The sequence below is a fragment of the Corvus kubaryi genome, unplaced genomic scaffold (assembly GCF_017639235.1).
Source record: "Corvus kubaryi isolate FWS band 111438036 unplaced genomic scaffold, C.kubaryi_AGA036_p1.0 37397, whole genome shotgun sequence".
In the NCBI taxonomy this organism is placed as follows: Eukaryota; Metazoa; Chordata; class Aves; order Passeriformes; family Corvidae; genus Corvus; species Corvus kubaryi.
This window is the reverse complement of record NW_024581136.1, coordinates 8,392,540-8,409,742: the sequence shown is the minus strand read 5'-3', so window position 1 is coordinate 8,409,742 and position 17,203 is coordinate 8,392,540. Positions and strand designations below refer to the sequence as shown.

General features: G+C 38.0%; 1 long non-coding RNA gene across 2 annotated transcripts in view; it reads left to right on the top strand.

Annotated features, from left to right (window-relative positions):
• The window catches only part of LOC121671107, an 86,304-nt gene extending 69,535 nt beyond the window's left edge, over positions 1 to 16,769 (top strand). Inside the window, exons 4-5 of one of the 2 annotated variants that reach the window (XR_006018391.1) lie at positions 5,102 to 5,131; positions 13,514 to 16,769. This is a non-coding gene — a long non-coding RNA (uncharacterized LOC121671107). Of the gene's footprint in view, positions 1 to 1,886; positions 5,010 to 5,101; positions 5,132 to 13,513 lie in introns of those variants that run through there. The other variant, XR_006018392.1, reaches the window with a different exon arrangement.
• Positions 16,770 to 17,203: the final 434 nt, after the last annotated feature.

Genomic DNA, 17,203 nt, shown 5'->3' with positions numbered 1-17,203 from the left:
TTTACAGTTACTCACAGGCAGCAATAAACTGGCATTTCTAGTGTGGGGGGGGTTTCAGAACCTTGGAGCTCAGCTAGATGTTTATGAAGTCAAATTCATCTTCAACAAACATCAATATTTATGCAGCCTTTCAGTGTAGCAGTAAAACATATTCCTTTAAAAATAAGGGAATAAAAATAGTGATAATTCTGATTCCTGGATGTGCCTAGTTTCTTGAAACTGAAAAGGCCTTTGCTGTCATCACATTCTGCAATGATTTCTGTGTTTTTCTATAACATTTTTCTCCCTACACATGTGGGTTTTATATCCTCTTCATGTTGGTATAGCATGAAGTCTTATGTGGAATTTAGAGGATCTGAACTAAATGTAGCTAAAAGGAACTTTTGGATGAACTGCCTGGGATTTGTTCAGATCTGTTAAAGTAATGGGGGAAAGCACAAAAGGATAAAGAAAAGAAAGGCCTTAATCTTTGTTCCATGAGTGATAAAGCAGCATCACATGGGTGAAAATTGGCCTGACCTTCACCCACATGATGCTGCTTCTGCCTCAGCCACTCTTTCTTTGCTCTGATTAAGTGAAGATAGCCTCTTTCTCTGCAAGGAAAAGTCAAAGAACAAAAAGAAAAAAAATTCTGTCTTAACTATAAAAGGTTTATTTTTTTAATCACAGTTGGGCTCATACAAGCCAGTTTCTAATCTTATTTTTTTAAGCTAAAAAAGTGCCTTTTTAGAATTTCTTTGGCTCGGTTTCTTTAGCCCCCCCTTCGAACCTCAGGGCCTAGATCTTAACTTGCTTCCCTTGGATGTGCTTTGTTGCTCATCTTCACTTTTACATGATAGCTGTTTGACTTAAATGGGTTGTTCGCCAAAGGATTGCCCCTTGGGGAATGGAAAAACTGGAGGGAGGGAGAGGAAAAGCAGTACTCAGCTGGTTTAAATGGCATGTACAGTATATCTATTGGCAGGGTATTGCCAATGCTCCAAGGAAACTTTCAGTGCTCAGCTTTTACCACTGAATATTAGACACCGAGACATGATTTTATGCATCAGGTTATCCATGTTCATTACAGACTAAAAAATTTGTTGTCAAACAGTTCCTGTGACTAATATTTTTAACAGCAGGATATTTAAAATTTGACAAGGATATAATAATTCATTGTCCAGATAGTCAACATGCTTGGAGAGCTGCTAATGCCTTCAAAGGTTTCAAGGGGGCACATTGAAATTAGTCTCCTTAGCAATGTGTGCTACTTAAATATTTTTGTTACAGTATTGCAACAGGATCAAAACTAAAACTAAAAGTATTTTTAATTGGATGGTAATTACTAAAAAACACTTAAAGTCATGATTATGTCAGCATATGTACCTATGAATTTATGTGGCTGAGATCCAGTGAATCATTGGCTAAGTCCACGGTCCAGCTTCAATTTGCACTGGTCATTCTTTCCCTCAGGAGCTAAGAATTTATGATGCTGTGCAACATAATGGAATGTCATTGTAATGTGCAATGTCTGTTATTGTATTACATATCTGAGGTAGGGAATGAGAAAAGACCTCCCCAGCTTACCTACAGCAGACATCAGACAGCTTTTAGTTGGAAACACTCTGTATATTACTTAGATATGCTGTACTATGAAATGGCAAGTTACTTTATAAGTTCACAGTAGTGTCTACAATTGAAATCAGACATACTGATACAAGCATGCTCTGTGTAAGTGCAGTGTGACTACCACTGATTAATTAGTGCTGGAAACAACAAACACCAACTATCTCTGTTTAGAAATTTTGCAGCAGGAATGATTTATGAGAACATTCTTAAAATAATACTGATTCTAATTTTGATATGTGAATACACTGACTCTAACAACATTTCTTCTTCTTTGGCAGTGTTTTCAGAAGCATCAGCATGAGTCGTTTTCTGGCCTGGACAGACATTGTCTAGCTATATGTCCTCACATGCACAGCTGAATCAATTGTTTTTTAGTGATATAACTGAGATTCACAAGGCCTAGTTCTTGTGTGTTGTAGTACTGGTCACACCATCTAAGAATATGTTTCCATTTGTTTTCCCAAATAAATTGCACCATTGTGCCCACAGAGTGCCACACAAAATGTTGTGGTTGTAAAAATGTTCAGCAACAGTTAGGGTTTGGATGCTGATTCAAAGCCCATTGAAGTTAATGAAAAGACTCCTATTGATTTCAATGTGCTTTGGCTCAATCACTTGATTCTTTGTTTAGAACTTCTAATGATTATTTAGTGGAAGAGGCAATACTGTGAGCTTTTGGTGCTGAAGTACTCTTGCTAAAAATAAAATTATAAGGAAAGAATCTTTTAGGGGGAAAATTATAATTTGTATAGCACATTTAAGTTAGCTATTTAACACACGTAATCATCAACACATACACATTTATGAACATTTATGGGGATTCATAAATGCTTCCATAGTACATACTAACACACACACAGAGCCTTCATAGTCATACAAATCATACTAAGAATTCAAGGTACTGACACACGGGAGAGTCCAGTGATATCCAGGGTATCTGCAACACCCACTGGCAAATGCATCAGAGAGTCTGTAGAGCCCTATTTTCCTCTGAATTGGCAATAGGAGGCTGGTGACACCCCCAGGCCTTGCCAGATGGCATCAGGGTCCTGGTTTGGGGCAACCTGAAGGCAGCCCTTAGCCTCAGCAGTTAATTACCAACAACACATTATCTAAATTCCATGTATTTTCTCCATAATCATTCTACAGAACTGTTTTTAAGCTCAGAATTTGACAAACCATCTGGTTTTAATTTTGTGGCTTGAATCATTATTTCATTAACAAGAGGACAGCATTCATGATGACATATAAAATATTGACGCAATAAGCTAAATTTAAAACGATGGAACATACTGAAAACCACATTAAAAAAACAAGAATGTGTTTTTATTTAAACCACTAAAAATACTTTAAAATACATTTTTGATTGAATTGTCTGGTTCTTTTAGTGTTTCTCAGTGCTAAGGGTTGCTTTCACACACCCATAAAAGCTCACATTGTGCATATATGGTACCACCCTCATCACTAAGGAGGCAAAGTAATTTGGTAAATTCACCTGCTTGTTAGTAGCTATTGACAGGACTAGTCTGCAGCCTTCCTTATCATCATAAGATAATGACATCCAGTATTTTTTTAATTTAAAATAAACTGAGCCAGCCATCGTATTTTACTGAAAATGCACGTTTCTACGTATTAAATTGCTTTCCATACAGCTTGTTTTGTATGACTTTTTCAGTTCATGGCAGCTGCCTTAAACAAGTTTGAAAGGCTCCATTATGGTTTTTTAGGTCAAAAATAGCTTTTTTTAAAGTGCCAAAGTACTTAGTTACAGTGAATTGGTAACACAATATCCACACCATAATATGCATATTGTGCATGACAAAAGGCGAATAATTTGTAATCCCCATTTAAAATAAAAGCATAAATACCTACTGTATTCAGCAAATCTGAAATATTCTACCAGTACATAGTTAAAAGAAACTCAATGTGTTCATGTGAAAGACTACAATATTCTGTACTTTTTTTGTGCAACTTCCTGAAAATTTATAGCTCTTTTTTAATTCTGGGGGTCTTCCCACTTCATTATTAAAATGGATTCAATATTGAAATGTAGTTTAGGAAGTTCACAAATGAAAATCTATGTGCAAATAACAGGAATGAAGGCAGGAGAATCTATATTAAGTGTATGCCACGTGTAATCCCCAGTGCAACAGAAGTTCAGATCAGAAAGGTGTCTCATCCCTCTTGGAGGGCCCATTTCAGGCTCTGTCATTCGCACTAGGAGTGCGCTAGTGACTGCTGTAGCTGTACTGTATGTCCACAGTCCTCTAGTGCTTCATACAGTCCTTACTTGCCAGAGATTTACTCACTCTGCCTGGTGTTTCTCACAGATTTTTGCTGATAATATATAAATACCATCCTTCCTTCTTATTACATTTGTTTAGTGATCCACATGCAGTATACATAATAGAGGGACCTGCATTCATTTGCAAAGCCTGAAGATATTGTTCATTATGTTTTATGTGCCAGAATGGATAAAAATTATTCACAGAAGGGTGCATGTTTAAACTGGCAAAGAAAGATGATTGACATCTACCATAAGTACTTTTGTCAAAGCTTTGGCATGTTATCAGTTTGCAAAGCTATTCTAATGAACACAGTCCATACTCACCAGATGTGCTATCAAGAATATGCCAGATACTTGCAAAATTCTGCTGCAGCCTTAATGCCAAATGTGTATGACACAAACAAGTCAGGCTACAAGTTCTGCTAGAAAAATTTGATTGGATAAAGAGTTGAGCCTAAAGGGTCAACGAATGTAAATAATTCTAGGCAGGAGCCTACCCTCCTGGGTAATTTCACTAAATGTGGATTATTATCTCTGTGCTCAAACACTAAATTGCCTTGGATAAATTTGCAACTTTAATACTGATGCAGGCAGAAGTAGAAAATGCTTAATTAAAATAAGGCTTTATATCTGTACCTCAGAAATTAAAAAACTACATTATTTAATATTCCTGTTTGTTTATCCTTTTATTCCCAAGTGGCCGTTGCTAGCTCACAAGCGTTATTGTTTACATAGGGTAAAAGAACAAGAACTAAAACAAAGTCTGTCACAAAAAACATATGAGAGAGGATTTAATTCTTTCAGGCTTTCAAGATACCAAGAGCTTGGCAGAGGTTTTCAGCAATGCCTTTTAGCCCCAGTTTTGAAACAAGTATGTACATAGTGCTTTCCAAATTACCCAGCACATGGCAGGCCTGTGCTTAAGGCTGAGTTCACATCTCCTGTGACTTTCTGAAGTCTGCACAGCAATAGAAGATATTGGTGAAAGAGATCTTGGTTTCTCCTGTGACTTTTTCAAGTATTCCCTAGCCACTCATCATTCAGATATGCATTTATGACCTTCTAAGGTTCTAAGTGTAAAACACCAAATAAATTATTTTAATTAAGTAATTAATATCAAATATTTTGTTAAAGTTTAATTCTTTTGGGGGCTGTTGGGACTTATACGTTAAAAAAAAATCAGACTTTTGTTTGTCTTTTTTCCAGGAAGCAGGTAACATATACTTGTGGATTCAGGTAAGAGCTGTTACACAAACTGGAGATATTTTTATTTCATTTCCTTGAGAATCTACTCTAAAATTCTGAAAATTTGAACTAGATTACCATTACTTTCTTATCAACCTCCCACCAACCATCCACACGCAGATTTTAGATAACTGCTTGAACAATCTTGAAAATTGGCCCAAGAAAATATATGTTTATTTAGTGATATTTGTTGCAATGATTCCTCCACACTGTCCCTTGCAAAGTGAAGCTAAAGAAGACCATGATTTTTGTAATGGAGCCTGTACATCTGCCAAAACACTCATTAAAAGTTTCCTTATTCCTTCTCTGAAATTAGGACAATTCCCCACATCCATGGGGTATGAACTCATGCACTAAAATATCCACTGCCAGTAATTTCAGGAGTGCCCAGATGCTCCCAGTCATGTGGCAGAGTTAATATTTGGCTGGTGTCTTCCCACTTGTCCTTGCCATGGGAGGGACATCCTCCCTTATGGCCTGGGAGGCTCAGTGACAGCACTTCCACCAGCTTCATGTCTTCCCACTAGTTCTCTCTCGGAGTTACTGTGCATTCATACAGAATAATACTTTCCGAGTGTAATAAGGCACCCCAGGTCTATTAGGATGTGTGTCAAAATTACAAACACAAAGGTTGGTATATATGCATGCTAATCATTTCTAGTTATGCATGAAGTTAATTTACAAAAGAAGATTTACATTATTTTAATGGCATTCTCTACAAATAATATTCAATTATTTCAGTTTGGTTTTGATGCCTTTTTATGTTTTGCTTGTTTGGAGATATGTATTAATTTGCTTTATCAATAATATGAAAAATTAATGGAGCTCTTATTAAGGTTAAAAGCACCTCAGAGAAGTCATCACTTGTCAGCTCTGCTTTATTACTATGATTACAACAAAGTAGCGTTGCTATCCCTTGGCAAAATAGCTACTTCCTTTTCCCTGGCAGGTTTCAGGTTGCTCTCCTGCTTTTGCTCCTGGAGAGGAACATTTGGAGCTGTCCTTTAGAGCTACATGGATGTACCTGCAGAGCAGCACAGAGGAATGGAATCCATGTGTCCTCTGTGCCTGGCATACTTGGGTCTTCCCAGCCTCCTCCTCATGCCCTGGGCACACAGACACTCAAACTCTGCCAGCTCCTGCAGCTCTGCTCCCCCAGCATGAGCCTGCAAGGCACCCACCTCCTACGTCTCTCCTTTCCTGGTATGGGACACCACCAACCCTAGCTGTCCTTGGCCCTATCTCTTCCTGAGCTCAGCTGGACTCAGTTCACTGGCCTAAAACATAAATCTCAAAATTTTTCCTTTATGAAATCTACCCGTTCAGATTTCATGAAGGTGATTTTCCTGTTGATATCTGAAGACGAATGGCAGAATAATACCCATTTGAATTATAAGTGGACAGCAGCATCAGATCAGATGGGTAGTGAGAAGAGACTAAAAAAAATGATGACAGGGCACTTTTTATAAAGTTCTGATCCAGTGAAGAGGGTCTCTCTCTGGTTAATGCAATTTAGTGATAATTCTTTGGAAAGGAGAAAGGACTCTTTCACAGCTGTATCAACAATATCCACTCTCTTAAAAAAAAAAGACAGCAGCTGACTTTACTTGTCAAGCATCGCATATTTGGCTATGAAAGCAAAGCAAAAGCCGTGCTGGCCAATAGCACAGACTTGGAATGATGCCACTGAAAAGTTGGTCTGTAAACTGATGCTACCTTATTTCTTGAATTCTAAGAGGGTTTGCTGAGATTTAATGGCAATGCAGAACTACCGCATTCCTCATAGATATTTCTTTTCTTGTTACATGAGATCCATGCATGAAGTGAAAAAGAGCAAATGAACATCAGGTTTACATCACCACTGATATGTGAATGATTGATCACCCATTAAATCACATACAGAGCCAGTAACAGCACACGGGGTAGTGTTAAAGCAAAATGTTTGATATTCTGTACTCTAATTAAACATGGAAATAATACGATGCAGTCTGTATTGTAAATGTTATTGCAGATTATAGACCTAGAGGAGAGGTGTTATGCCACCTTTATAGCCTCCAGTTCCTAGAGACTGTGACTTAGAGCTGCCTCAGGGCTGCCCTAAATTACACCAGTTGGTAATGACTCCCAAAGGGCTGCTATGCATCCAGTGGTTGCTGGAGTGTAAAGTACTTTGGCTATGCCAGCAGCCCATCATTTCACAATGGAGGCTGAGAGCAGCTGGCATAGTGCTTGGAGGAAATCCCCAAGTAGTGGTTTAAGACATTTTTCTAACACTTTTTGTCATGAGAGTGATATAAAATAAAGGCCAGATTTCACAAACACACAGGGGTTTTTTCATTTTTATTTAAGCATCTGTAGTTGTGGTTTGATAAACTTGGAGATGATGGTTTCTATAGGATTTCAGAGCAGGTACTGCTTCAGCTTGGCACTATTCCAGATCTCTGTTCTGGCCCCAATTCCCTTCCTGTGCAGTATACCACCACTGGCTGTCAAAGGCATATTCCTGATTTACATCTGTGTTAGCAAAGCAGAACTGAATATCCCCTTGTATATAGAAGTTTTTCAGTTCAGGCCTCTATTCCAGCCTCCACTGGAGCTGCCAGAGACACCAGTTTGCATATACAGAAAATCCTTTGAGTACATATCTCTGTAGCTCATTCAAAAGCTCTGCCAATTCAGGCAGAGGGAGTGATGGGTGCAGTTTTTTCTGTACATGTGTGGGCTGGGCCAACCATTCTTACACAAATATCTCAAAAGGTCAGCTATGAAATTATTACTTAATATTGGCAGTTTGGGGGGTTGAATTTTCATCTATCTTTGGGATGTTCTTAAGTGAACATCCTGAAGACAGTAACTGTCTGCTGGCAGCAGAAACTCATGACTCTCAAATTAAGGTAATGCAGTCCAAAACTCAACAGATGACAGTGTTTTCTAACCTCTGAGGCAAAAGGCCACCACTTATGATCTTACTAACTCTTCTATGAAACATAGGGAAAAATAAAGTAATTTTATAACAGAGATACACACAGCAGAGAAAAGTAAAAACTCTCTGGGAAGCTACCCAGGGAGAGGTAATTACCGGTTCTGTAAACTAAAGGTACCTTTAAAAAAATGTTCGTAAGCCCAAATAACATCAAGGAGAAAAATGATCTTATGAAATGTTCCTGGATGTGAAGTCATAAAGGACTGACTTTCAACTTAAGTGGAGAAAGGTGAGTGTGCATGCAAGGACTGTACTGTAACCTTCCTAAAAGGAAGCAAAATATACCATCCCCTTCTCTTCCACCAAGTCTCCGCTTTGAGCTAGTGCTGGCTGGCAGGTCTGCACAGGGTGGCAAAGGGTCAAAAGGAGGATGAATGAAAGAAGCTAATACCTCATTTTCTCCGTTCCCTACTTGTACGTCCTCTGTGCAAGGAGGAGATGGTCTAAAACTTCTCTTCCTGGAAGGTTCAGAAAGCTGTGAGAAAACTTCTTTAGTGCCCTGTACATATTCACAGATAGACACATGATTTCCCAAAAGAAATTGAGGAAAGTGGATCAGAAAATCATAGAATTAATCACACTATAACAGTCAGAAAGGGGGATCATCTAGCCCATCATTTTGCCTGAAGGCAGGATTGATTTCAGCTAAGGAAATTCTGATAATCTCCTGTCATTCTATTTGTTTAATTATAAAATGATTTTTAATATTAGTAGTACCTGTTACTATCCTCTAAGCAAACCACTTGGTGCTTAGCTACTATTTCTGCAACCTGAATGACATCATTATATTAGAATTAATGTAGGCCGAATATTAGGGGTCTGCCACAGTCTTAATATGTTTCATTTTTCACTAGATCCTCTCTGAAGCTTGGAAAGAAGCCTAACCAAACTTAAATGGCTTGTACCCTATATATCAAAGGATCCTGGCCAAAATTTCTGTTCACTTTAACAATGTATATTTGGCATAAATCCTTGGAAGGCCAATATTTTATTCCACATTTCCAACAAAGCTGGAATACAGTACCTAAGGACAGGAAACTCTTTTGCTGGGATGTAAAACCTACAGATTTTTCTCTCCTGTGTACTTTCAGAACTTGCTCTTGAAGGCAGAAAGGCCGGGATGGACAAATACGTAATTAAAGAGAGCTAAAGCAGGAACAATAATGAACAAATGCCATTATTTTTACAATAGTTCTTGGGGGAAGCTAAGGTAGAGATGTAGAAAGTCAGTTACAGTGATGCACTTTACTTAGCATGGGTTCATGCAGTGCAAAGAGCTTAATGTCTGCAGCAGAGCTGGGCCTAATGGGCAGCAGTTGTTATCTGTGGAAATGGAGTCTGAGAGGCAGCCTGGCTATTGTACCTATCTGTGATAGCTAGTGGGATTCGCAACATGCTCGTGACCTTTTCTTACTTGTTTTGCTTAATTTTTATCAAAAAATTGCGCCATCATCTGACTGGGCATCCCAGCCCCAAATTTTGCAGTCTGAGCCCATCGGTGAGGGTTTAGTGAGAAGGAGGGAGAAGAGGGGGAGTCTACAAAATAAATCTGGGGCTGCAGACAGAGGGAAGCCGCTGGAAGACCTGTGCACCTGACCAGCATCCACATTTTTATAATACTTTTATATAACTTTCATACATCTATGTATCCATATGTACATGCAGCTCCTTCTACACTTTTCTTATTTCTCTCCCAAATAACCAGAAACTCCTGTAAATCTTCTAACAGGCTAGCAGAGACCTTTGAACGTTGCTCTACACCACACAGACTGAAAACCCTTTTCCACTCTGTCTCACAGCAGTCCCACAGGTACTGAAAAAGTCCTGCAGTCAAATCCAAATGAGAATAACCCCACCAGTGCACCACCAACCACTTTATGTCCTGCCAGTTTTGCAGACTGGTTTATAGTTGATAACCCCCAGCAACTTCATGGCCCTTTTAGGACACCAAGCATAGGAAAGAAGATTTTGCTCTTACCAGAATTAGGGACTCCCAGGCCTCTGTCCTGTCTGAGAAGGCTTTAAAGTAGGAAAGAAGGTTCCCTGTATTTTCCTGCCCCACATACAAAGGCAGGAGTATAAACTTACCTCTATGGAGGCAAGGAGTTTTAAGAATTTCTCTCTTGAAAAAAGCATTCAACTTAGAAGTAATGTGAAACCTATCATATAAATCATCATGAACTGGCAATTTCTTAAGAAAAACAATTATTTACCTGATCTAAATTGATTCCATTTAATAAGAATCTCATTTATTATTTATATGCTTTATAAAGCTCCTGGCACGTGAGGAAGTTGAGTAACTAAGTAAGGAAGTTCATACAGCAAAAACTTATTACCTGTTATTGCTGTTCCTTGACTATTTTGATGTTTGCATGCTGTGTATATTTACACAAAAAGTCAGTGTCTCCTACATGATGATGTGAATTTAACAGAAATGTTGCTGGTATCATTTTTATTGTACAGCAAAATACTGCTCTGCAAGGTTTAAGTATGGATTGTTGGTAAGAATGAAGTCACAATTACCAATACTACATGGAGCTGCAACAGAAATACAGTGGCCTGATAGCTCTGTTTTTCTAGATCCTGACAAGGCTTTGATAAAGTGTGAAAAGAAATACAATTTTATTCCAGACCATGTAGAACCAAGGCATTGTTTACCATTTTTCCCCTTTTTTTTCTTTTTAATTTTGGCTTTCTTAGCAAACAAGATCAGCTTCAATCTTAGGTCACATTTGACATTCCAATTGCATGGGTGTCTTTGCTTAAATGCAGGGTATTTTTCAGTGAAGTTCAGCTCTATTTAACAGGTGAAAGTGGATTCTAAAGGTTGAAGCTCTCCCAACAAAACTCAGAAGAGCAGCAATTTAATGATATTCAGCCAAATGAAATACCTCCACTAGGCTGAATCCTGGCATAGACGAGCAGGACGGCAGGAGCAGAATCCGGGAGGCAAATCTGGAGTCTTGGGGCTACAGAGAACCCTTTTTCAACAGCACAAGTAGACAGATTTTAATTGGATTGGTTGTTTCCTCCAGGAAGGAAGATCTGTGTTTGAGATTGCTCATTTGGGGGGAGGAGGGGAAGGGAGGCGGAGCAGACACAGGATGCAACATTTTGGGGGTATAGTGGGAAAAAGTGTTTGCCAATCTTAGCAAAGGAAAGATGCTGCGTATTTTCCCAAGTGTCCTGCAAAAGGATACTTGAAAAGTGCAATGATTTTTGACAAATTGTCAAAATCTCTGAGGTGGCTCTGATGCTGTCAGAGCATTATTCTCTCACCTCACACAAAGCTTTTCAACTCCTCCTATTTTAACAATCCTAACAAGAAAAAATCATCAGATATTCTTTTGCTATTTTAAATGGCTATTGTTCCACTGTATTTAATCATTAAGGAACCAGAAGGGACACATTGCATTGAAAAATGTTCGTTTGACCCTTTGTAAACAGCAACTTGAAGCATTTTAACAGGCTCTTCAAACTGTTTGGGCAGAAATAAAGAAGCATCTGGTTTGTAGCACACTTTCATATTGTATTGTTTATGTTGATAGCTTAAGTTCTTTGCTGTGCATTGTTATTTATGACAACTGAATGTAGAACATTTTTGATTCAACAAAGTCCTTTCATTCTACAGCATGGGAATAAGGCAATCAAAGCTGAGGTGACTTGACTGATTTCATTTAGAAGGTGGATTCCAGCAGGCCTATTAGTGTTGGAGAAGGGAGGGGGAAGGAAAGGATAGAGCAGGTAACTAGGGGATACAAATTAAAAAGGGTGAGAAATCTGGGAAAGAATCCTGCTGATGGTACGGACTATATGAGAAATTTCCACAAGTCACTAAAGCCATGGGAAGAAATTGCAAGAATCTGTCCAAACAAAAAGGCAAGAATTCTACATAGATGTTTCTGTTCTTTTATTTTTTTTTTTTTTAACTGGGAAACTTGCAAGAAGACCTAGATGCTTCAACCCTCTTGTCCCCTAAGGATGATGGGTTAAAAACTACACACTTTTTTAAAAATATTTTCATTGTGTCTTCTGTACTATATCAGAGTTAAGCAGCAAACCAAATGATGCATGTTATAAATGTAAGATGAGTCAAATGCCAAAGTAACAGTGGAAAATAAATAACCAAAAATAATGTGGGGTTATACCAGTAGTAGCAGAACTGTCCCATGTCTAAAAAACTTCCTAAAAAGGCTTTTCAGGACACTGTTTTCACCAGATATTACCTATATATTAAATATATATCTATAAATTTAATAATATAGAATTATCAAAAATACATCAACCCAAGTATTAAATATATACATAAATTAATCAAACCCTTAATGTTGATATTACAGTAAATGTAAAAAGTGGAACAATGAACTGCTTAAGAGCAAAGTTTATGATTTTTAAAGACAAATTAAAAGCCTCTATTTGCTTAGAAGGGAGTGCAGGAAAAGTAATCAGGTTCTAAGGAAATCTGTTTTCGATATATTCCAGTGAGGCTTTAAGGGACAGGAACAGGTTTAGAAACTCTAATAAGCATCGCACATTTCCAAAGCAGCCAAGGAAGGCATTTATGATTCTGACTTTTCTGTTTAATTTATTCTGTCCCATGTTTCTATTTACTGCACAAGGTGCTGGGTTTGAAGCCAGACCATCTCAGTTAATTTGATTTCTGAGCTATTTTACGTAGATCATCCACTAGGACTGAGCTTGTGTAAGAGCAAGCAGAAGCCTGACTAGACCTAGTGCTTGGTCCCAGGCTATATGTTATTTTCTTAAAGACTCTTATTAGTCTTTCTGTTTTGAGCCATGTTCAGCAATTCAGAAGCAGCAGTACTCCAGTCAAAGCAGTATAATGCAATTAACTATTTTTTCCTGTTGTAATGGTAGCATCTTCAACTTGTGGTTTGACAGAGCTTTTTAGTCAGGGTGAATTAAGCACTGTATGCCTCTTTTGCCTGTTCTCCCCTCAAGACTTTGGCTCTCTGCTATTTAGTTCCTCTCAGGCTGTTTTCCTTTCATTTGCCTTATTAGTAGGTAGGTCAGTAGCTGATGCCACCTACTGTGGGCATCTAAAGGCTTTTCTTTTGTTTCCTTCTTTTTTTCCAAAAGCTTGAGAAGTTGCCACTTCCTTTAGTGGTGATTCACAAAAGATATTAAAAAATCATTTAAATCTCTTATTAGGAAAAAGATACTGCACCTTCCTTTACAGCTACTTATACACCTTTCTTTAAAACCTGTGTAGTCCCAGTGCCTCATCCAAATATCTTAAGCTTGCAAAGGTAAGTAAAAATCCAAATGGTTTACAGATATATGACATATCAATTAACATTTTTCCATTTTCAGGGCTTTTTTCATCTATAATCATCTGATGATCTTTTTTTTTTCCTTCCTCTACTCAGAAACCCCTGGAAGCTGGGGAAGGTCAGACCTTGGCTGTGTTGTTAAGACAGAGGGACAAATTGGCATCCATATATCAGATCTGCACTGCCTCCCTTGAGCATTTTTCCAGGAATCTGAACAAATGCAGAAGATAAAATTGTACTCTGGGTCATGCTTAGCTGTAGAGGAGTGTGAGGCAGTGTGTACGTGTGTATGTGTACATATCTCAGCAGGAATAAATAAACTGTTGTAAGAAAAAGCCATTAGTATGGAGGGAGAAAAAAAAAAAAAAAGAGTTAGTATGAAACATATTCTCAAATACTGGAATGATCAGGCAGGTCCTGCATGTGTCTTTTTACTTTACAGTCTAAGGTAACTAAGAATTTTCTGATACTCTACAGTTCTTGTCTTTAATGCTCTGCTGTCATTATATCTGTCCCTTTCAGTCAATCATTGGCTTTGAGAGTGGTCTCACTAATGCCCTTTTTCTATATTACATCCTTTTCCCTACTGTCTACTACCTTATAACATCTTCTGAGTTCAAATTTGAAGCTCTCTACCCCAGCTGGCTTTCTTCTACTCTTGGGCACACTATGCAGATACTACTCTGTACAGGATCTCTCTTATCCTGTTTAACTTTTGAATTATTGCCCCATATCTGTCCCATTCTGTGCAATATTCCTTAGTCATGCAGCATGATTCTCTGCTTCTATTGCAGCCCTTGTTTTGTCTATTACTATACCTAGTTTTTGCCAGCTGCCATTGCTCCAGTGCCTGTATCGATACAGACACAGCTACAGAGTATAATGAATAGCCTGTTGCAGATTTAGAAGCATATTTTGGGACATATGTCACACATTTATATTCTCTCCCAAAAAGAGGTTGCTGACTCCAAAGAGTTTGCAGTAATAAGTCTGTACTGGTATACTGATCTCTGAAGTTGATAAACATGTTCCTGAGCTTAAATCACTGATGCAAAATGTGAGGTTGGAGGCCTCCAGATGACAATTTCAATGAATTTGTTAATGAGAATAGCTCCTTGAATTGAATTTACTGATGCTGGAATGGCAAGGAGCACCACACCTAATTCATTAGGTTGAATCTGTAGAATTATTGTGATTTCCAGTCTGTACAATCATGTTCCCTCCTCATTTTTCAGGTTTTCTTGCACTACAAGCCCTGGAAAACAGCTGCACCATTCGATATAGATGCCCAGTGGTGTGTGGCCTCTGGAAGGCTTTCACAGTCATAACCATCTGCTCTGTATGTCAAACATACCTAGCCAGGCAGCTACTGTGCTGCATGACCAAACCACTGTCAGGAACTGTTTATGCAGCAAAACCAGGCCTAAAGCACAAAAAAATGCTCGGACAAAGGTAACTAGGCATACTCAAAGCTATATTTGTAGACAAAAACTACATCATGTGCAGAGAAATTGCACAGGAGTCATGAATAGCCCTGTAATGCAACACAAATCAATTCCAGTAACAGCTTGTTTGCAAGGCTCCATTCACCCTGCTGCATTCCCTCCTTCCCCTTCCAAACTGAAGCTGCATTCAGAAAACACAGCTGCAGAATGACCACAGTTGCTACTACATCAGTGTAAACAAAATTGCCCCAGCCTGTTCACAAACATGCAAGATGCACTTGGTTTTGTGAGTCTGAACATAAGCATAGGCATAAGCAGATATGCAATCAAATCAGTTGCAATGTATTGCAATACATCCCCTGCCCTGAATGGTTTTTTCTCTAGAAATATCAGAAATATATAAAAATATCTCTCCGTTTCATGCCTCTCATTTTATGCTTCCTAAAATTTTTATTCCACTTTGTAATCTCATTTTATAGCATACACAATGTTCTTGTCTTTTTGAACACTTCAGGAGGCTCCTTTTTCTCTAAGCAGTATCTTGTCTCCCAGTAACTCACAAAAATAACAATTCAGATTTCTCTGTTGCTTCCTTACTTATCATTTTAATGTTTCTGTTTGAAGTGAAACCAAGAATAAAAACACTCCAAACAGTGAATTAACTTGGACATGTAGATGTTCTCTCATGATGCTTTCGCTTTTGGGACTGTATTTGTAGAACTTCTTTCCCCTCACTCCATTTCATGCAAATTTTACTACATCTTAAATTTTCTAAAATTATTACATTTCATTTACTAATGAACAGAATATTCATATTTTCAAAAGCATTTACGGAATAAAATTATGTCTTCAGCTGATTCTGAATTTTCCATGGGACACTTCTTTCAGCTTTTGGAAATGTTGTCTTGTGGCTTCCAGGAAAGAACTTAATATGTAAGTGTATGTAAATCCTTGCTGTTGGTTGGAAATGAGGATCCAAAATTCTCATTTGGAGAGCTTTACTTGCAAATTCTGAGCACCACCAGTCACTATCATTTTCATTGTGGTATTCATTTCAACAAGAGGCTATCAACGCTTGTCGTGAAGATAGAGCTGGGACTGGACTGAAATGCAGAGAATAGAAAAATTGTACATCTGATTCACTGTGAAAAGTTGAGTCACTGGAAAAGAAATTCAACTAGCAATACACAGTTCTGTTCTGGCTTAGTACCAGAAACACCAAAGACTATAATCCTGTTTCTACCAGTACAACAATAATTTGGACAGTAGGTGTTTGTATTTCTTGGGTTTGGAATCTTGACAGCTGCTGTTGCCAGATCCTGCCTTCTTGCATTGCCTTTGATGCTGGAAAAATTAACAACCACAGCATGTTTAATTTTACTGTCTTGTAAGTAGAAAAAATCACTTAAAATTACTTTTGGGTTTTCATTAATAAGCTCAATAATCTCTTAAGAAGTCTTTGGCAAAGCAACCAATAAGAATGAAGGGATTACAAACTTTAGGTTTTAATGAGAATTGGTTGTTTGTGGTGTTTCTTGTTCTGCCACAATCTATCGTCAGAAGAATGTGTATTAAGATTTCGGTGCCTAGAATCACAAAATCAAAGTATCGTATTTGCATTACTCATGTAGGCTTTGAATTGGACTAGTCAGATGAATGGTTTTAAATGTGCACATTTGATTTTGTTGGCCATTTTTCCCTTTGTTTTTAGGCAGCACAGATTTTTAGGAAGGAATTCAGTGGCCAGCTGCCCAAATTAAAGAATAGTGAAAAGATCAAAGTAGTGCATATTGCTGCTGTGGTAGTTATTAGCATTTGTGATACCTTATTCTCATGACAGAACAGAAAGTGGCATAGCATCAATCTTGTTTTGTTACAAAAAATAATAAAAAGGGGAATTGGTACAAGTACAGCTGTTTTCATTATAATCTCAAGAAAGTAATGTCAGAGTCCTCTTCAGAGGCTGTAATGAAAGGACCTTTGAAGAGCTGGGGTATTCTTCTGTTAGTCACAAAGGTACTGTACGCAGTAATTCCTTTTCTTAAGAAATGGCTGTTCCGTTAGACCAACAGGAACTGATCACGAGGGTCCCACTATTGCTGAGATGGGGTCATGTAGAGTGGAAATATGAGCTCTATAACCCTTGACCCCTTTCCCTCTTTATTTCGATTCCTTTAACAATGCATGGTTGGCAGACAAAAACAATGGAAAGTTCCAATCTCTTTTGTTTGGCTTGGGAAAAACTCAGGCCAGCTCAGTTTTGTTTTTACCTAAAAGTATGTCTGGGTTTCAATTAAAAGGAGCTACTTTAAGTTTGCTAGTCTGTGAAACTCTGAAAAAA